Source organism: Saccopteryx leptura, chromosome 2 (genome assembly GCF_036850995.1).
Source record: "Saccopteryx leptura isolate mSacLep1 chromosome 2, mSacLep1_pri_phased_curated, whole genome shotgun sequence".
In the NCBI taxonomy this organism is placed as follows: domain Eukaryota; kingdom Metazoa; phylum Chordata; class Mammalia; order Chiroptera; family Emballonuridae; genus Saccopteryx; species Saccopteryx leptura.
In genome coordinates, this window is record NC_089504.1 from 125,883,472 (window position 1) to 125,905,785 (window position 22,314).

Consider the following 22,314-nt stretch of genomic DNA (forward strand, 5'->3'; position numbering starts at 1 on the left):
GAGAATATAAATATTTTACCTACATCGATGAATACATTATCCAGACAGAAAATCAATAAGGAAATTTTGGCACTAAACAGCATGTTAGACTAGAGAACCTCACAGATATATACAGAACAGTTCATCCAAGAGGCACAGAATACATTCTTCTCAACTGTACGTGGAACATTTGCCAGGACAGATGACAAGTTAGGCCACAAAAATATCTCTTAATTATTTACAAAGGTTGAAATCATACTGAGCATCTTTAACAACCACAATAGTATGAAACTAAAAGTTAATTACACAAAGAAAACTGAAAGATTTACAAATATGTAGAGATTAAACCACATGCTACTGAACAATCAGTGGGTCAAAGAAAAAGATCAAAAGATAAAATATATATTGAGCCAAATTAAAATGGAAATATATCATAACAAAAGATGTGGAATATGGCAAAAGCAGTATTTTTTTCTTACTAAAAACTTAACTGTTTACTTGACAAATAGTTAGAAAGAATTATGAGTTAAAAAAAAGATCCCAAATCCATACATAACTTTTTTTTTTTTTGCATCTTTAATATATTTCAAATCAGTCAGGAATGATTTAGCATCTTGTTTTTTCTATAGCTGGATAATTTATATTTTATTCATCAGCTTGCTGAACTGTTCCTTTTTCAGAAACATAGATGCCATCCAAAAAATATTTGCTATCCCTGTTTTTAACTGTTGTGGCTTGTTGAATCAAAGCAGCTAAATTTGATCCAAGTTCAATGTCGTTCCCTCCAAGAATCATTCATCATTCTGGGCTTGAGATGCTGAACAAGAAATGCCTGACCTCATCCAAAACCTTCAGATGTATTTTTTATTCACGACTTTTTCTGACTTCAAAAAGAGAACCATTCTCCTGAATAACAACATTGATGGGGAAGTGAGTGTACACAAAACTCATCTTGTAACAGAAGCCCAGTGTAACATCCTTGATCATTTTCTGCACATTATTGCAGATTGTGCAAATGGTGGCCAGTTCTTATTTATTTCCCTACCATATATCAGCCATAGCCTTTTCTTTCCAAGGAGACTGAGTTCTACACAATGTGATTGAAGTCCCTCCTGGGGCCCTTCACAGTAACTGTGCACTTCTTCAGAGTGATGTCAAGGTTTCCTGGATGTCTACAGTCTGATTGCTGAGAACAGTCTCTATTCTTGTAGTAGATGTAGCAAAAAGGCAAAGGCAGTTCTAAAAGGGAAGTACAGATCAGTAAATGCCTACCTCAAGAAACAAGAAAAGTCTCAAACAACTTAACTTTATACCTCAAGGTATTAGAAAAAAGAAGTCAAATACCAAAGTTAAAAGAAGGAAGGAAATAACAAAAGAATAGAGCAGAAATAAGTGAAATAGAGACACAAGAAAATAGAGAAAAATGGGCCCTGGCCGGTTGGCTCAGCGGTAGAGCGTCGGCCTGGCGTGCGGGAGTCCGGGGTTCGATTCCCGGCCAGGGCACACAGGAGAGGCGCCCATCTGCTTCTCCACCCCTCCCCCTCTCCTTCCTCTCTGTCTCTCTCTTCCCCTCCCACAGCCAAGGCTTCATTGGAGCAAGGGATGGCCCGGGCACTGAGGACAGCTCTGTGGCCTCTGCCTCAGGTGCTAGAATGGCTCTGGATGCAGCAGAGCGATGCCCTGGAGGGGCAGAGCATCGCCCCTTGGTGGGTATGCCGGGTGGAACCCGGTCGGGCGCATGCGGGAGTCTGTCTGACTGCCTCCCCATTTCCAGCTTCGGAAAAATGGAAAAAAAAAAAAAAAAAAGAAAATAGAGAAAAATGAAAGAAACTAAGAGCTGGTTCTTTGAAAAGATAAACAATTTTGACAAGCTTTTAGCTAGATTCACCAAGAAAAAAAGAGAGGGGACTCAAATAAATAAAAGCAAAATGAAAGAGGTGTTACAACTGCTATCACAAAAATACAAATGATTATTAGACTATTATGAACAGTTACAATACATGATAGCAAATTGGATAACCCAGAAGAAATGGATAAATTCCTAGAAAAATACAACCTACCAAGCCTAAATCATGATGAAATAGAATATTTGAACAGATCAGTTACTGGTAAGAAGATGGTATCAGTATTCAAAATCCTCCCAACAAACAAAAATTCAGAATCAGATGATGTCACTGGTGAATTTTATCAAACATTCAAAGAAGAAATAATATAAATCTTTCTCAACCTTTTTTAAAAACATAAAAGAGAAGGGAACTATTCCAAACTAACTATTCCAAACTAAGTTTACCTATACCAAAACTAAACAAGGAAGACACAAGAAAAGAAAACCACAGACCAATATCCCTGTTAAGTGCATAAGCAAAAATCCTCAGTGAAATATTAGCAAACCAAATTCAGCAATATATTGAAAAGGTTATACAGTATAAGGAAGTGGAATTTATTCTAGAAATGCAAGGATTCTTCAACATTTACAAATCAATGTGATATACTACATTAACAAAAGAAAAGATAAAAATCATATATATAATCATCTCAATAGAAGCAGAAAAATAAGAAATAACCATTTATAAGTTTGAAAAGTGAATAAGTTGTTAAGAAAAAGAAATAATATTCTGGGATTTAAATAAATGTGGCAGAGAACACGAAAGCAGCTGTCAGAGGGATATTTACATAATATATTAAAACAAAGAAATGATAAAATGAGGATTGAATGTTAATGACAGAAGAACCATGGGCAGGGTGAAGTCGTGAAGAATAAGACACCCTTCAAGTCTTTGAACAAATATGAGAAGCATTAAGACATATTAGGTCATCACTTTTATTTTAACAGTAGTACAAATTTAATAGAGGCCACAACATGTCGCTTCATTTTGTCAGAAATAGATAGTAATATTAAACATAAATAAGATAACAATGTAAAGAAAATGAAAAGTGTACCAAAAGAATTTTAAAATTTAAACTTAAGAAAACAATATAAAGGAGCAGATAGATATAAAAGTTATTTATAAAAAGTAGCTTATATTAGAGTCTAATGAAATTATATTTTTATTACAAATAGTTTATGTACCCTATATATTAAATGTGACAAATAATATTGAGGATTCTTTAATATTGTTATTTAAAGTTTTAATTGTAGAGACAATACTGTGTCTAAGTTGCCCTTTTCTGTTAGAATTATCAAATAGCCTGAGGGTTTTTTTAAGGTCAAGCAAAAAAATAAAAGGTAAAAGTAAGAAGAATATTTATGAAGCCATATCAAAATAATTATCTATCAACTTTTGATTGCATGAACATAACAAAAGAGGTAGTTTCACCTGACCAGGCGGTGGTGCAGTAGATAGTGCATCAGGCTGGGATGTGGAGGACCCAGGTTCGAGACCTCGAGGTCGCCAACTTGAGCGCAGGCTCATCTGGTTTGAGCAAATCTCACCAGCTTGGACCCAAGGTTGCTGGCTTGAGCAAGGGATTACTCAGTCTGCTGAAGGCCCATGGTCAAGGCACATATGAGAAAGCAATCAATGAACAACTAAGGTGTCACAACAAAAAACTGATGATTAACGCTTCTCATCTCTCTCCGTTCCTATCTGTCTGTCCCTATCTATCTCTCTCTCTGACTCTCTCTCTCTGCCTCTGTAAAAAAAAACAAACGATGACATTGGGCAAAAGAGGTACTTTTCCCCTTTTTCTTTAAAATATATAAGGAGCCTAGCGTGCGGAGGATCCGGGTTCGATTCCCGGCCAGGGCACACAGGAGAAGCGCCCATTTGCTTCTCCACCCCTCTGCCGCACCTTCCTCTCTGTCTCTCTCTTCCCCTCCCACAGCCAAGGCTTCATTGGAGCAAAGATGGCCCGGGCGCTGGGGATGGCTCTGTGGCCTCTGCCTCAGGCGCTAGAGTGGCTCTGGTCGCAACATGGTGACGCCCAGGATGGGCAGAGTATCGCCCCCTGGTGGGCAGAGCTTCGCCCCTGGTGGGCGTGCCGGGTGGATCCTGGTCGGGCGCATGCGGGAGTTTGTCTGACTGTCTCTCCCTGTTTCCAGCTTCAGAAAAATGAAAAAAAAAAAAAAAAAAAAAAAAAAAAAAAAAAAATATATATATATATATATATATATATATATATATATATATATATGGAAATAAGTGATGTATACATAGTAATGTAATCAGTTAAGTCTATTTTTTTATGGGATGACAAAGGAAACTATTAGACTTGGATCATGAGAAGTAGAGTAAAATTTCATCCCTGCAAAGAAATGTGTGATCTTAATTAAATAATTTTTACCTTTTGATTGTTGCTAAGTTTTCATGAAATTTGCAGTATACTCTAAATCTACAATAAATCAAAATTTCTATCTTTAGGCAAAGCACAAGGGCACAAGGATGACACTCTCCTATTTCTCTTCTTTCTTAGCAGAAACAGAATAATCATCTAGTCCTGGATAGTACATCTATACATATATTATAGCTAGAAAACATATTTTACAGAAATTCTGTATGCATGTTAGAAAAGTTTTATAAAATCAAGTCCCAGGTATTATTTCACCTTTGTATCATACTCATCTAGCATAGCATTCATCTAACTTTAAATATATAATTGTGAAATAAGTTAATGAGTTAGTTAATGTAATTATCAAGGTTATTCCTTTCTGACTTTCCCTTACCCTATAATTAACATGGTTCCACCAATGTTATTTCTAAATCCTATCATTTTTCTGTCTTAAACGAGAAATACTATCCATCTTATACTTCAAGGTGAGTAATGAAGAAAGAAGTAGGAAATTACTTAATGAGAAAGAAGATATTTTGTTGCCTTCATGATAAATGGAAATATTAGATATTGGCAGAAACTATCTTACCGATTATGTTTATATAATAGAAATATTAGTGAAATAAAAGTAAAAATTTCAATGATAATTTCCTGCCTTTTAAAAATATTTCTAAGAGCTGAAGTAATGTTTATAAATTTAATTTTCTAATCTGTTATTAAAATACTTTTACTAAATCATTCTTAGTCATAATCATGTTTTGAGGGACTTATACTTAATTAAATTATCAAATATAAAAAGGTGTTCTAAAAGTGTATATGAACAGCTAGAGTTTTCTGAGAAGGTGCTTAAATTTTTGGATTTTATTTTAATTCTGTAAGAGATGAAAGCACCACTTTAATCAGTCAAGCATTTCAGAGTCCCATTATCATAATACATGCAGCAATGATGAACAATAGCTCTTTTATCAGATTGGTGATGAGAAAGTGATTCATTTTTATTAAGAAAGTAATTTATGTAATTTAACAATTTAGAATTTTAAGTGCTCTTGAAAATAAACATTAAGATAAAATTAATCTTCATTTACCACAAGATAAATGTACTGTACTAACTTGATAAATTTTAAAATCTTTAATAAAATGCTTCATGATACAATTGTCTTTTCTAAATTAGCATTTTTTGGATGCTAAAATTAAATCTAATAAATAAATGTGTTACTCCTATTTTCTATATTTATTTTCAAGAAAATAAAACTAAGCATATAGCATTTTATAATTTTTTTAATATCCAGAAATATAAAAATGTTATATAAACAGAAAGTAAAATATTAAAAACCAATAACTTGTCTTTTGCTCCAGTGGAATTTATTATTGTTTGAATTTTAAAAAAGATTTTTTCTAATACACCTTTTATATTTACAATGATTATTTTTATTAGGCCATGATTCATCTAAAGATATGTTACTTAAAGGAAAAATTTTAAAAGCCTCTTTTTGGCCTATACTAATTGACAACATCATTATTCTTGTGCTTTGGAGGAGCCAGTATTAAGTAAGATAAAGCTAACTCTTACTTTTTTTTTAAAAGAGTTTTATTTATCTATTTATTTTTAGAGAGCAAGAGAGAAGGGGAGAGGAGCAGGAGGCCCAATTCCCATATGTGCCTTGACTAGGCAAGCCCAGGGTCTTGAACTGGCCACCTCAGCATTCCAGGTCAACGCTTTATCCATGGTGCCACCACAGGTCAGGCCCAATGAAGCTTGCTTGAACACAAGTACTGCACTACCACAACAGTGACATGATAACCGTGATGGCAGGTGATGAGCAGGTGATGTATACAGCAATACATTGGACAAAGGGCTGATTCATGTCCTAGGTCGGATGCAATGGGACAACCCCAAATTTCATTATGCTACTCAGAACTGCACGCGATGGAAAACTTATAAATTGTTTATTTCTGGAATTTTGTATTTAATACTTTTGAACTGCAGTTGACTGTAGGTATCTGAACCCTCAGGAAGTAAAACTGAAGATGAGAGGGGAGAACTACTGCACATTCCTGAATTCCTGAAACCATTAGCACAGTCAAGATAATGCTCATGTTCACATCCATGCAAAAGTTTATTTATGCTCCACTATAACTCCTTCCTCCCCTTCCTGTCTATAGCATTTCTCCAGCCCATCATCAATCAACTAATGGTTTGCTTTCTGTCACTATTGATTAATTTACATTGCCTAAATTTTGTATTAATGAAATAAAAATAAATTCATATGATATGCATTGTTTTAAGGTTGGTTTCTTTCAATCAGTATTACTATTTGGGGATTCAACCATATTTTGATGTATTAATCATTATGTTTTGTTGAATAGTATTCATTTATGAATATAGTATAGTGTATTTATTGCTTCAGCTGCTGAAGCACATTTCATGATTTTCAAGTGTGATTATTTCAGATAAAAATTCTATGAGCATTTGTTTAAAAGTTTTGTACAAACATGTTTTCATCTATGTGCGATTAGATGCATATTTAATCTTTTAAGTGTTTCTACTTTACATAGTATAAAAATATTGCAATTGTATAATTCTATTTCTCCATCTCCTGGGCTTTGTCTATTGACTGACATGTGGTATAGAAATCCACACTACACTATAGTGAAAGACAAGCAGCTGAATTTAAAAAATATTATTATTATTATTATTATTATTATTATTATTATATTATTATTAAGTGATAGCAGGGGAGACAGAGAGAGAGACTCCCACATGTGCCCCAATGGGGATTCACCTGGTAAACCCCCTCTGGGGCATGCTTTGCCCATCTGAGGCAGTGCTCCCATTCCTTGGCAACTGAGCTATTTTTAGCACCTGAGATGGGGTGACCATGGAGCTATCCTCAGCCCATGGGGCCAACTCGCTTGAACCAGTTGAACCATGGCTGCAGAAGGGGAAAAGAGAGAAAGAGAAAGAAAGAGAAGGAAGGAGGTAGGGTGGAGAAGTAGATAGTCATTTCTTCCGTGTACCCTGCCTGGGAAGCAAACCCAGGACTTCTTCACACCAGGCCAAAGCTATACCATTGAACCATTTTCCAACCAGGGTCAGAAAGTTTGATTTTACCATACTATAACTCAAAAAGAGGAGTCTGCATCTGATGTGGTGGTGGGCCACTCTGTAAATACTGCATTTAGATTACACCATTTTGGCCATACTTGATCTACCAAGGTCATTGGTAAGATCTTTGGAACTGTTTATAATTTCATCATTTTTGTTTCTTTTTCTAAAATGTAAGTATAATATGACAGATAGTATATGGATATTCCAGGTTTGATTTCTGGTCAGGACACACAGGAGAGGTGCCCATCTGCTTCTCCACCCCTCCCCCTCTCCTTCCTCTCTGTCTCTCTCTTCCCCTCCCGCAGCCAAGGTTCCATTGGAGCAAAGTTGGCCCGGGCACTGAGGATGGCTCTGTGGCCTCTGCCTCAGGTGCTAGAATGGCTCTGGTTGCAACAGAGCAACGCCCCAGATGGGCAGAGCATCACCCCCTGGTGGGCATGCCGGGTGGATCCCGGTCGGGCCCATGCAGGAGTCTGTGTGAATGCCTCCCCGTTTCCAACTTCAGAAAAATACAAAAAAAAAAAAAAAATAGAAATGAGGAAGTGAGTAGCAAATTTGAATAGAAGGAAAAATGATTATTGATTAAGTTGCAAATTGATCTTATAAGACTTCTGTGATTTATGTAAGAAAACTACAGATTAAAAATAAATTTGAGGCCCTGGCCAGTTAGCTCAGTTGGTTAAAAGCATCTTTCAGAAACAACAAGTTTGCAGGTCTGATCCCCAATCAGAGCACACGTGAGAAGCAACCAAAAAATGCACAACTGAGTGGAACAACAAATGCTTCTCTCCCCCCTTCCCTCTCTCTCCCTTTCTCTCTCTGTCTTTCTAAAAATCAATAAAAATTAAGCCATGGCTTAATTTTAAGTCTGTTTGGTTGGAGCATCCTCTCAGTGCGTGGAGGTTGCTGATTTGATTCCCCAGTCTGGGCACTACAGGAGCAGCTGGATGCTCCTGTCTCTCTCTCTCCCTGCCTCTCTCTCAAAAAAAAAAAAAAATAAATAAATAATTTTTTTTTGTTTGGTAAACACATACACTTCCCAGATTAATGAACTATTACCATTGATTTAAACTAATGTATAATCAAACAACCTAAGTAAACTCCTACCATTTATGTGTATAATTAATTTATTTATAAATTGTGTTTCTTTTTTCTTATATATATATTTTTTTCAGGCACATTGTTCTCATATTCTTAAAGAGTTTGTTTTGGAAACAATTCTTTTGTAGAAAAGCAACTTCTGAAGGCAAGTGAGACCATCCTGATAACTCTGCACTGGGGTGAGTTCCTTGTACCCCACTGCCTATTAAAGCTCATGGAAGGAAAAACTTCATTCTGGATGCAGGTGCCTACACAGAGAAAAAACTTCAAAAGGACAAGTCCTAGCATGGATGTAGGTGCAAATATAAATGGGAACACACTGTTTTTCAAAATACTTTCCAACACGATTCCCCTAAATTTTTCATCATTTATTCATGACAGTGAGTGCTTTAGCTACTCTATTTGATAGAGATAAATTATAAATCAAAATTAGCATAAGTTTTAAGTAGATTTTAAATCTCTCTTATTCAGAAACTCACTGTACCACATTGATGGTCCTTGATTAATTTAATTACACATTGTACAACTTCCTTAAAACTGCATTTTTAAAGACATTAACTAAAAAACCTTTTTAAATGCTATGGAATAAATTATAAAAGAAATAATTCAATAGTTGATAGCATTACACCCCATAGTATTCCATAAGTAATTAATTGTATAATCCAAAGAAAACATATGTGTGGATGAGATAGAACACAATCTGAAAGAAAGGTTTTGATAAAATTTATCTGCCCCAGAATATTTGAAAAGAGTAGGTCAAAATGCTTATTTTTAAACCTAAAATATGTACATATTACTTCAATAATAAGTAAACAAAAGTTCTATAATATATAATAGGTGTAAGTATACTGCATATATAGTGTAACAGAATTTAAAAAACACCTATGTCTTTTATTTTCAAATATGTAGATTTTGTAAAGCATAACTGTACAATATAAGAATAAGAAGTTTCTTTTATTATTATTATAGATAATGATGTTTTCTTTTGCAGTTTGGAGGATATTTTAAATTAAACATATATATTATAAAAGTGATACATGCAAACTATATATGGAACATAAGAATGTTGAATACAATATACTCTCTCTAATTTCCCAACTTCATAGGGGTTATTCTAACAGAAAACAGCTCCTGCTTTTGTTATACTGATTGTTGCCTATATCACTTTAAATGTTATATGTTTATTTATTGTTTCCATTTTTATATTTATGGGTGCCATCATGAAAGCTGAGTAATTAATGCACTATCTTTTACTACCCTTTCCACCATAAATTTGGCTTATTTTTATATTCTTTTTTCTTATGGTAGTTTTCTTATTATTTTAAATATTAAACTTATATCCATATTCTATGATAAATCATTTTTAATAATATATGTTAATATAAAATTCAATGCCATTATGTTTACCTTTTGAAACATTACACTCTCCTTTTATTATTGCAATTTTCTTTACATTAAAGTCTTTAAGGTTATTGTTCCAAAACCAGCAATCAATTATTTCCTTCTCCTGATACCAACTAGGTGTTCAACTATTCAACTCAATTTTGACACCAATTACCTAAGTGAGTGCAGACCCCAAACTTTAAGGGCTCAGTCCCACATACTTCTTTCCACTTCAGATGTCAGTCACAAGTTCTGGCCCCAATAGTTCTGACTGAAGCACTGCTATAAATTCACTATAAATTGGGGTTCTCACGATTCCCTCCTAAGGTTTGAGATTTTTCTATAATGTTTCATATAATTCAGAAAGACACTTTATTACATTTACCAGCTTACTCTAAGGGATGCAAATGAACAACCAGCTGAAGAGGTTTGTAAGACCAGGTCCGGAATGGTTTTGAGCTCAGGAGCTGCTTTCTCCGTGGAGCTGGGGTGCACCACCCTGCCATCATGTGAACGTGTTCATCAATTTGGAATCTGTGCCAAACTTACTGTTCATATAAGACCTGAAACAATAAATTTCATAAAAGAAAATACAGGTACTAAACTTATGGACCTTGGTTTTAGAGAAGATTTTATAAGTTTATCTCAAAGGCAAGGGAAGTGAAAAACAAATAAATAAGTAAATAGAGCTATATGAAACTAAACAGTTTCTGCACAGCAAAACAAACCAACAATAACAAAAAAAGGCAATCAACAAAATGAAAGAAGGTATTTGCTTATAGCAACTTCGACAAAGGGTTAATATCCCACATGTATAAAGAACTCGCACAAGTCAACACCAACTAAACAATCCAATTAAAAAAGTGGGCAGAGAACCTGAACAGACACTCTTCCAAGAAAACATACAAATAGCCAACAGATATATAAAATGTACTCAACTTCACTAGCTATTAGGGAAATGCAAACCAAAACTATAATAAGATACCACCTCACACCTGTTGGAATGGCTATTATCAGCAAGACAAGTAATAAGTGTTGGAGCGGTTGTGGAGGGAAAGGAACCCTTATTCACTGCTGGTAAGAATGTAAATTAGAAATTAGTATAGGCACTATGGAAAACAGTGTGGAGATTTCTCAAAAAAATTAAGAATAAAATTACCATTTGACCCAGAAACCCTTAGTCTAAGTATCTATCTCCTAAATTTGAAAACATTTATTCACAAAGATATATGTACACCTATAGTCATTGCAGCATTATTTATGATGGCCAAGACATGGACACAACCCAAGCATCCTTCAATAGATGATTGGATAAAAAAGATGTAATACATATATACAATGGAAATCTACTCAGCCATAAGAAAAGGTGAAAACTGCCATTTGCAATACTATGGGTGGGTCTTGAGCATATCATGCTAAATGAAGTGAGTCAGACAGAAAATGTTTAGAACAATGTAATTCTATTCATATGGGGGATATAAAACTGAAAGCAACAAATGAATAAACATAAAAACAAACAAACCAAAACTCATAGACACAGAAAACATTATGGTGGTTACCAGAGAGAAAGGGTGTTGGGGGGTATAAAAGGCAAAAGTGGTGAAAAATATGGTGACAGAAGTAGATATGACCTTGGGTGGCAGGCACACAATGCAATATATATATCATGTATCATAGAAATGTACACTTGAAACTTATATAATCTTATTAACCAATGTCACCCCAATAAATTTAATTAAAAAAGGATTTTATAGAGCTGAATCTTCAGCCCCTTTCATCTCTCTTTTTAGAAGCTGGCAGGTGGGGCTGAAATATCCAGCCTTCTGATCACATGGTCTTTCTAGTGACTAAAGCCACCCTGAGATGACTGAAAGACCCTGCCCTGTCATCTCATTAGAATGAACTCAAGGATGATCAAATGGGTTTTCTTATGAATAACTAAAGACAAACTCCCATCACTCAGGAAATTCCAAGGGTTTTAGGAGCTCTGTGCAAGAACTAGAGCCAGAGACCAAATATATCTTTTATTATATCACAATTATTTGCAATTATATTTTATTTGGTAATTTTATTAAAAATATGTCTTGATTTAATTAAAAAACAAAAGGAATAAACAGCATTTAAAGTTTATTTATAAAAATCTCCACTATATATATATAATTTATTTTAAGTGAGAGGAGGGGAGATAGTGAGACAAACTCCCGCACTGCCTGACCAGGATCCATCCTGGGTCCAATGCTCTCTAATCAATAGAGCTATTTTTAGCTTCTGAGGCTGATGTGCTCCACTGAGCTATCCTCAACCCCCAGGGTCAATGCTCCAAACAATCGAGCCACTGGATGCAAGAGAAGCAGAGGGAGAAAAGGGGAAGAGGAAAGGGGAGAAAGAAAATGGTCACTTCTCCTGTGTGTTCTGACTGGGAATCAAACCTGGGAGTCCCTACCTACACCCTATCCACAGAGATAATCAACCAGGGCCAAATTTTCAATACCAAACCAATAATGTTAAGGATCAAATAAAGGATATGTCATCTTCATAAAATTTCCTACATAATCTTTTAATAGCAAAGTTACTAAGTTCTTTTTTAATTAAATCGGATTGTCTTTACTATGTCTCTGTTGTACTCAAATGCTACTTTTTATAACCTATGCTCTATTTCTTGGATTTCTTTTTCCTTTCAAAATGGCCTTGATTCATATTGACATGTAGTTTTTCTGGTTGTAATTTGTGCATGCATACTTCATAGCATGCTTTCTTTTCTATACATTTCATTAATAATTCAATTGTGTGTAAAATGCTAAGCTCACTCACTTTTTCTTCTGAACTACGAACTGAATTTTAGTTATATACAACTCTCTAGTTATTTATATTTTCCCAAAAGTCAGTTTAATTTTCATTCATTTATTTATTCTCTCTGAAGCATTTATTGAATTCCTACTATGTGTTAGGAACTGTTTCTAGATGCTGGAGATTAACCAGTGGCCAAATTGTAAAAACTGTTGATCTAGTAGGCAGTCAGACAGACAGGAGCAGAATAGAAACCCGGTGACCTAGCAACAAACTCAAACAAAAAAGCAAGGGTTGTAGGACTTTGCGCCCAGGATGATCTTACCTCCTCTAGTATATCACTAGTCAAGCGAGTTAGACCCCCTGACCTTTCCTTCTTTGGCCCGTCAGTCACTAGTCATATGGTAGATCTCCTGAGAGGAGGAACTAGGGGGCCAGAAAATAGCCTCATAGGACTCTAGTGTAAGTCTTTGCTTGACCACGCTCTTAAGCATTAAGCCCTCAAAACAATGAGGTTCTGACCAGCATCAAATAATCTTAGAAACAACACCGCAGGTATGTTGACCACAGACAGAGTTTTGTTCAAACTAGGTAACACCTAAGCCTCGGTTGTGTTTCAGTTCCAGGCCCAGAAAAGCAGCGAGTCCAAGCTGGGTGATGCCATGGCTGACATCAGGAGCAGATGGTATGACTAATGACCCCCTCGCCCTGGTGCCAACAATCAGTGGAAACCAAGACCTTGAGGAGATACACCTGGAAAGTTGATGATATTCTATAGAGATTCATCCCGGAGAACTCCAGATAAAAACCCTTAAAAGGAAGGACCCAAGCTAGCTTGCGAGAGACTGCCTTTCCCCTCTCCTTCCCCAGGCACACTTTCTTTGCCCTTTTCTTCCCTAAGTTCCAAGGGCCCTTCTTTCACTTCTGTAACTTGTTTCCTGAGTCCACACAGCCCAGCTGGCTCCCCCATTCTATGGCTCACTTCTACCTCTGTGACTTTGTAAATAAACAGTGGCTAGTATATGAGTCATGACTGAATGTTTTTTTAACTAAAACTCAAGGACCAAGATCTGTCATCTAAGCCCTGTTTTGCCATTAACACTTCTATCTAAAAATACAGTTTTTTTTTTTTCTTAAAAATACTGACTTCTGAGTCTTACAAAGACCAGTTGAATCAGAATACCTGGGGAGTGCAGCCTGAAAATTTGTCCGTTGTAAAGGCTCTCTAAATCTTATCCCTATATGCGACTATGTTTGAGAACTTCTGCTAAAAGATTGAGCCACATTGCTCGGTCATCTATGCCTCATCAATAGCATTTCAATTTTTATGGCATAAGGAGGAGAAAGACGACAACTGTTCATTAAAGAACACTTTAATAATTGCATTTCAGCAATTTATATTTGTTAATACTGAACTTGGAGCTTTCTGAAACTAACCTTGGGTAAAATCCCTCACTTAACTCTGGTGACTTCAGCTGCGGATACCTCTGTTCTAATTTAAGAATTTATTCCATCTTATTTGTGATCTTTTTTGGAGTTTTAAAAAAATTTGACTCTGTTCATGGAAATATTTCTGTTCTCCAGTAATATAATGACCACAAACTTTGTTGAATGAAAATTTTCTATTGATTATTCTGCCACAACTAGTTCACTATTGAAGAAATTCAGAACAGGTCTCCCCATAATGTGCCATTAATTCAGGTGTTCCAGGGGCCCAGGGAATGGAAGATCTGAGACCCATTGTGTGTTCATGGCTTAGTGTAGAAAAGTATTCAAATATGAGCCAGTATATATTTTAAAGTAAAAGAGAATTTATTAGTAAAGCAGTGAGACAGAGAATAACTACTTTGCAGAAGACAGAGCAGCCCCTCCCTAGTGGGACTTAACTTCTTTTATTGAAGCTTATTTAATTGAGGGGCACAGCATTCAATAAGGGGGAGATATACAAGATTTTTCTGGGGAATAGGTATAGACTTGTCAGAAGAACTTTCTGGGTCATGTGTTTTTTATATGGGTTTTTCATTTCCTATTATGGTGGGTCAGAGTGTGTTGTTTAGTATGCTAATCTATTAAAATGAGCATATAATGAGTCTAGGGGTTATGAAAGGGTGAAACTAGTCACCACATTGGATTGATCTTGTCTTCTGCCAGTTCTAAGCCATAAATCCCTTAGGGGTTGGTCTTAACCTTATATCACCACTTTGGCATGTAGATTATTTTGATCTCAAGGCAATCAAGATCCTGCTCAAAAGAAACCATTACCTCTCTTTTAAAAAATTTTAATTAGAGGTCTTTTCCATAATAAGAGTTATTATCAGAAATAACTTTTTATGACCTATCTATACGGCAGGGCAAGCATCTAATTACTAAATATTGGCTCTTCATATCATCCTGCAAATGAATTCCCCTGCTTCCTTATGAAACTTTGGGCAATTTACAACATTCCTAGGTTCAGGGTTTATAATACATGATTTTTATAAATACATGATTTTAACTTTCTTTCTTTGAACCACTGAGGTTTGTGGAGTTCCCATATGTGTAAAATTAAATTTGGCTATTTTCTCTTGTTAATCTATCTCATGCCTATTTAATTTATTAGATTAATTAAACAGAAAACCTCTGGTGAAAGAGATACTTTTAGGGATGTAAAGCCAGTAGCCACGGCCACCATCACAGCCTCCTGGCCTGTGCAGGTTCGCATTAGATTCTGACAGACTGTAATGAAACAGCAGAGCCAAGAACTGGTGGGCTATTAGCTTTAATCCTAGTTTACACCTGCAGGCAAGTAAAAACACACACTGGGCTCCAAAACCTACTCGTTCAGTGCTCACAAAGTCACTGACTTACCCGAGTTTCCTAGAATCAAAGGTTCCTAGCTCACCAGACTTATTCACCTCTGCTCCCCATGCCCTTCTCCCTGTACAAACTGTCTTCTCCCTCAGCACTCCACCATCTTGGCTGCTTCTCTCCTCCATGTGGCCTTTATCTGCTTTCCTCTCTGCTCTCCTCCTAGGACGTAAACCCTCTTCCCCTGAACAACGTGATCTCTCTTCCTTTTAAAACGTTTTGGCGTGAAAGCCGTCCCCCAAAACATATTAACATAATCATGCCCATCCCAAGCAATCACCTGAGTGACTGGCTTCCACATGGGCAGCACCATCTTTAACAAAGTGAGCATAACATATTTCATCTGCCCAACAAGGGATAAAATAATTTTATTCCTTTTTCACTTGAATATAAAAAAAACACTAGAAGTGTAGAGTAAACTATCTTTCTCCCTGTAAATAATATGTTCAATAACTATTTAATAAGTCAAGTTAATCAGTTAATTCTCTACTCTAGAGTTAAAAGATAATTTGAAATGTATAGAAAGAATAACAATCAAAAGTCCCCACACTCAAACTAGATCTTCCATGCTATCCTATCGTCAATCAAGAGGTTTATATGAATAACACCCTTTCCCAAAAGGTAATACTCTCATAAGAGGAGAATACCAGAATATATAACTCTTCTAGGGTCTTTAATTTAAAAAATTCTATGGGAATTACTAAGAATTGTTAAGTTACCAAAATCCTGTGTATCCTGAGATTTCACATAAGATTTCAAGAGTATTTTCCCTGCATCAAGTCATGTAATATTTTATTGTAAGAAGTTAAATGTTTCCTTCTGTCCTCTCTTATGAATATATGTTTCCACAATGTGAAATTTTCCACATCCATAGCAATATTATATACATTTTACTGTAATATAGTAGAAATTCAAATTGTCTGTCAGCCTGACTGACCTATTGATTGTTTTTACTAGCTGCCTTTCAATTTGCTATGCTCATTCAAAATCTGGAATCTGTTTTTCATCCGTTTCAATGATAATATTCACTCCTGTGGTTACAATTTTGAAGTCAATCAGAAAACCTTTGGTGAAAGAGATGCTTTTAGGGATAAAATAATTCTATTCCTTTTTCACTTGAACATAAAAAAAATGGGCACAGCCCAGAAGTTTTTGATATTGTCGGCCCTTTCTCCTCTTTTATAAAAAGAGAAAAGAAACATCCAATACAATTTTTTAACATTTTTAGTCAATGCTGTGAACATGGTGTAGCTGTCTTGGTTTTATATTTTAAAAAATGAAAGTTGAGAATATTTTGTTACAGAAAATGCTAATTAAAACCATTATCTGTCTCCTAGATAAAAATTAAGAGTACTTTTTTCCATTTCCTTCCTCATTTGTCATCATTCATAACTTGATTAAGTAGTTAGGCACACTTTCAACAGAAAATATTAATAAGAGAATGTAGACACTCTCACAGAAATTTGTCAATGCAGTCTCATTCACTGCAATTATCAGAAATACTATGCTATCACTGCAGCGTGTTTAAACTTAATTTATTCAATGACTAACAGAAATGAAAGTAATATATCACTAAAATAAAAATTGGAAACACAAGATACAAAATATAAGTGTAATCCATACATATTACTAATACTAGCTATCATTACTTAAGCTAGGTAGCATTGTCTTTAAAAAATCACTTCTATATCTATTATTACTCTTTAGTATATTATTAATTTTATACTGGCTTAGCACACACCTTTTGCAAGGAAGTATTAAGTGAGAAAAGATTTGGAAAACTTAAAGCCCAAAGAATCTTATCTGAGAGAAATCTTCTCTTTCTGCTAAGTGCTAATTCTCTTTTAAGCATTTTTAATAAGCCAAACACACCATCTGTGCTCAATTACTTGTTATTTTGTAATGTCAACATCTGCTTATAAGAAAATATATGCTTGCACAAATTAAAGACTTGCTTTCTATAAAAGAATGTGAAAGTTCCTTATGGGAATTCACATGTAATTTATTCCTTATTCTTTTTGTTCTCTCCTGATCAAAGAAAGGTAAAATACTGGAACATCAGAAAAGAAAGGCATTGACAAATTTATGTTATATATGTGAAGAAAGGATACAAAGAATTAAATTTTTAACATTTTTATGTATTTCATTATATATAGATTTAAATTTTACCTAACCTGGAAATGTCAGAGATAATTGAATACAAAATTATGTTCACAACTCAGTTATATCCATAACTCAATAAAATTAGCTATTTGAATGGCAGAGACCACCTCACATAATATATATTTTTTCTACTGAATTGCCTTTTTTCTCATTTGCTATTAATTAAGTGCTAAATTTCACTATAGGAATCAAGTCTAATATTACTTCAAAGAAGAATAATTTCCCAAGATCACCCACCTATGTCAATTAATCCTGTTTCTACTACTCCCACACACTATGTAGTTACATTTTGCTTCATTTTATTTGAAATTCATTTTTATTTTTGTCAAGAGTGAAATGTTCATTGTTGAGAAATTAAATAAAACTAAAAGACTTTTAATGAAAATTAAGAGCACACTCTTCTATTTTCACACAACCTGGATTTTATTCCCAGAGATAATTTTTAAATGTTCCGTTCAATTTTTCTAGGTATTTAAATATAATATTGAAAAAAAATATTCTTAAAAAAATTTTTTTTCTAACCTATCAAATTTGGACAATACCTATTTATTTCTTGTTATTGTAGGTTATGGTTTAGCTGTCTTATGTCAAGAATCTTTTCCTACCACTCATTAACCCAATTTAGTCATGTCTTATGCATGCCTTAAATTAGTACACAGTATTTGTTTTATTTTGATATACAAATATGGCTTATTATCAATCCAGGAATTATACTGCATTTATTTTTATCTTCATATAAAATAGTGCTCTTTTTCTTGGCATTGTAATTGCATTTTTTTCATTTGTTTAGTTTTCTATGTATATATTACATTTAAAAAAATTTTTCTAAATGTACTAACACCAATCAAATTATAGAAATAATGACCTAAAGCAATTCCATATATAGATATTGTAATTGCACTTTTAAATTGTTTATGTTGTTCCTTCTGAATAATTACTTACTGTGATTAATGCTTAGCTAAGATGGAGTTTCATTTTTTGTTTCTTCTCTCTCCTGCAGTAATGAAGCAATGTCTGGATGGTTTACCTATCCTCCAGAAAATTCGTATTAGTTTTTCTGGAGTTACTTCCTATTGTGTTGAAGAATATATTTCAGTTTCTTTCCAACTGCATAAGAATTTAAAATTGAGAGATCTATCATGCCAGGAAAAAATGTCACAGACTTGGAAATGTACAAAATGATTGCTGAGTGTCCTTTCAGTGAAGTTCTGGCCGTTCATTATCTAGAAAATCCTTCAGTGATGGCTTAATCTATAGGAGTGCAATTCTTTGATAATCTTCTCATTGGCCAAACTATTTTTTAGTTGTGTAGGGGATATAAGTCAAGGTGTAGAAAACTAATAGTCATTCAAATGAAATTCTTCATAGTAATGCAAATAAGTTTTATCTAGCAGGTAGAGATACAATTGATTTAGCCTTTCAGAAGAGATGATCTCAAACGTTACCTCATATTCTACAGGTATTAACAATTTTTGTTATTGGAAATTAATTTTTGCCTTCCTATTAAATATATATTTAAATTCTTAGAACTAATTTTAATGGAAAGAAATAAAATCTTCGACTTATTTTATATATTCACAAAAGTCATATTTTACCTCTTAAAAAATTGAACCCATATCTGAAAATGTCTTTGTTTTAGTTTCCTATTAAATTGATGTCTAGAGTGGGTAGGAAATTTTAGGTTGTCAATCAAATTCCTTTAGCATTTTGAAGGCATCATTTCACTGATTTCTAGCAGAACAGAAACCTTATAGCTTTCCCATTCACACACTTTGTACATCATTTTTTACTTTCTCTCTCTGGAGCTTTCAGTTTTCTCTTTTTCTCCAGGATAGAATTTCAGACTCTGCTGAATACTCAGTAGTTCCCTTTAACCTGGAAATTCAGGTTTTTGCGGACAGTGATTCTTTGTTTTTTTGAGGCAGCATGCAGTAGTGGTTATATGTATAAACAATAACATTAGACTCTTACTGTTAAACAATTTCTGTGAGTATAGTCTTAATTTGCAAGAATTACATCTTTCAACCTGATTTCCCCTTTTCATGGCTTAGATTTTCTACAATAGAAATGCACTATCTACAGTTACGACTAGGAATGCAATTGAACCAAAAGAAAGAAGAAAGAAAGGAAAATAAAACAGGTACAAAGAGTCTGCAGCAGGGGAGTTTATAATTTGCAAGACATGTAAAAATGTTCATTTTGACTAGAGTATCTGGGAAGAGATGTGGTCAGATATTGAAAGAGTTCTTCTCTTTTATGTTACTATCTTCTCAGTTTTTTCAGATAACTTATTCTCTATTGTGTCTTGTATCTTTAACATAAACAAATTTTTCCTCATCATCTGTTTTTTCTTTCTTAAAGATAAACATAAAACATTATTTTTCTGGTTATGCAAACTCAAATTTCTTCCTGGTGAATATAGCCTACTCTCCAAAAAAAATATTTTCTATTTAAAAACAAACTTTTACTTCTCCCCCACCCCAACCTGAGCATTCTAATGTCTGACATTTACTGTAGGAAACAAATCCCTGTGTCACAAATGATGTGATCAGGCAAACTACTTTAACTCCTGGTATTCATTTTCAACATTTGTGAAATAAGGATCATACTTCCCAGCTTAAATGATTACAAGTAGTGTTATATGAGAATAATTACATTAACCTGATAAATATCACCATAAATTCTGCAAAGTGTAAAAGATGGTAATAATCGATTGAATTTCCATAACATTTAATGAAAATACAGAATCCCCCCAAAAGTTTAATTTTACAATAGATTCAGAAAATTACTATTTTGTTAGACATGTCTTTTCTGTTTCTTGAAATATCTATATACCAATGTATATGTATATCTTATCAAATATGGCCAGAACCCAACATTTAAGGATTATCAAGGCTCTCAGAAATCATCTTGCTTAAGCTTTTTTTTATTACAGTTATATTCTATACCATGCAATTTAGCATCTATTTATATATCATTTTCATTTTCCTCAAGGTTTAATTATACATCAGTCTTATCCTTTCAATTCTTTAAAGACAGGATCTTAACGTTTATTTTTTATTTATCAAAGTAGTTTACAGAATATTAGCTGAGTAATTTTTTATGTCCAAGATGATGAATTCACAGTTATTTAGTTAATTGCTTTAATCAATCTAACAGAATCATATTTTGCAAATACTGATATCTTTTAAGTCCTAGTTTTTAATAGTTGCTTTTTGGTCTTTTGTTTGTTTAGTTTGGTTTTACCATCAGGAATGGATCTGAACTTTGATCAAATAATGTTCAGGTCTATTGAAATTGTCATTTTAAAATGTGGCCTATTAATGTTTTAGGTTATTTTCGAATGTAAAAGCAAGCATCCTTGGTTGATCATCTTTGTTTTGGATTGAATTTTGTCCCCTGAAAATGCACATTGAAGTCTTAATTCCAGTACCTCAGATTATGATCTTATTTGAAAATAAGATTTTTGAAGATGTAATTACCAGCAGTTCCCAGGTTACAAACAACATAGGTTCTATAGGTTTGTTCTTAAGTTAAATTTGTTTGTAAACTGGAACAGGTACATTTACCTATTAAATGCAACTTAGAAAGATGTTCATCTTAACATAGTATTTATTTTTACCTTTCTGTGTACATAAATACCTAAACATTTTTAAATATAACCTTAAACAATCTTGGATGATGCAGAAGAAGATGGACTTGTTGGGAGAGGTTGGGACTGGTGTTAGAGTCAGGGTTTGAGTCTGCTGCTGCAGTCAGTTTCTTGAAGTAGGCATTCAGGGAGGTTTGTACAGAGCTTTTCTCTTTCTCATCATAAGAGACCCTGTGACATCTCAGGCCTTCAGTAACTGTACAGAAAACTTTGGTAAACTTCTCTGTATTAGGATCTTGCTCCTCCAATTTTGCCATTCCTGCTTCAATTAAATGAAAAGAATTGACTAACTCTTTTGTTGAAATTTTTTTTATTATTCTGGAGTTTCTTAGTCTCTGTTTTCTTCCCTAAATGCTACCTTCTGCTGCTGTAGTTCCATAAGGTCTTCATTGGTTAGTTTTTGCCATGGGAGTTGAGTAACTAACTCTACAATATTATTTTCACTGATGTCCACCTGCAGTTGATTACTGCTTCATTCGTAAGAATGAGTTGTACATAAGTCAGATGTTTGTAACTTGGAGATTTAGTATTTGTAACTTGGCGACTTGCTATAGTTAAGATGAGACTATATAGGAGTAGATGGTTAACTTAATCAAATATCACTGGTGTCCATATAAGAAGATGAAAAGAATAACACCACTTGACCAGAGACAGAGACTGGGATTGCATGACTGCAAACCAAGAAATGCCAATGATTACTGGTAAGAGCAGAAGCAAAGAGAAGGCCTGGGCCAGACTCTTCCCTCTGGCTCTGAAAGAACACAAACATATTGATTTCAGACTCCAGGGATCCAGAAGAATGAGACCATAAATTGCACTCATATAAAACCATTCATTATTTGACATTTTGTTAATGGAGTCTAGAAAACAAATATATCATATTTTGATTAACTTGAAAATTTTTGCATTAGAAAAGATGCAGTGTTATGGAGTATGTCTTTCCTTGCTTCCAGAATGCCAAAATTGCTTTCTGTAAAACAAAAAGTTTAAATATTGCTAAAACCCATTTATAATATTATACACA

At 34.1% G+C, this 22,314-nt stretch overlaps 1 pseudogene; it reads right to left on the minus strand.

Annotated features, from left to right (window-relative positions):
* Positions 1–624: 624 nt before the first annotated feature.
* LOC136391519 (large ribosomal subunit protein uL6 pseudogene) lies at positions 625–21,547 on the minus strand (annotated as a pseudogene).
* Positions 21,548–22,314: the final 767 nt, after the last annotated feature.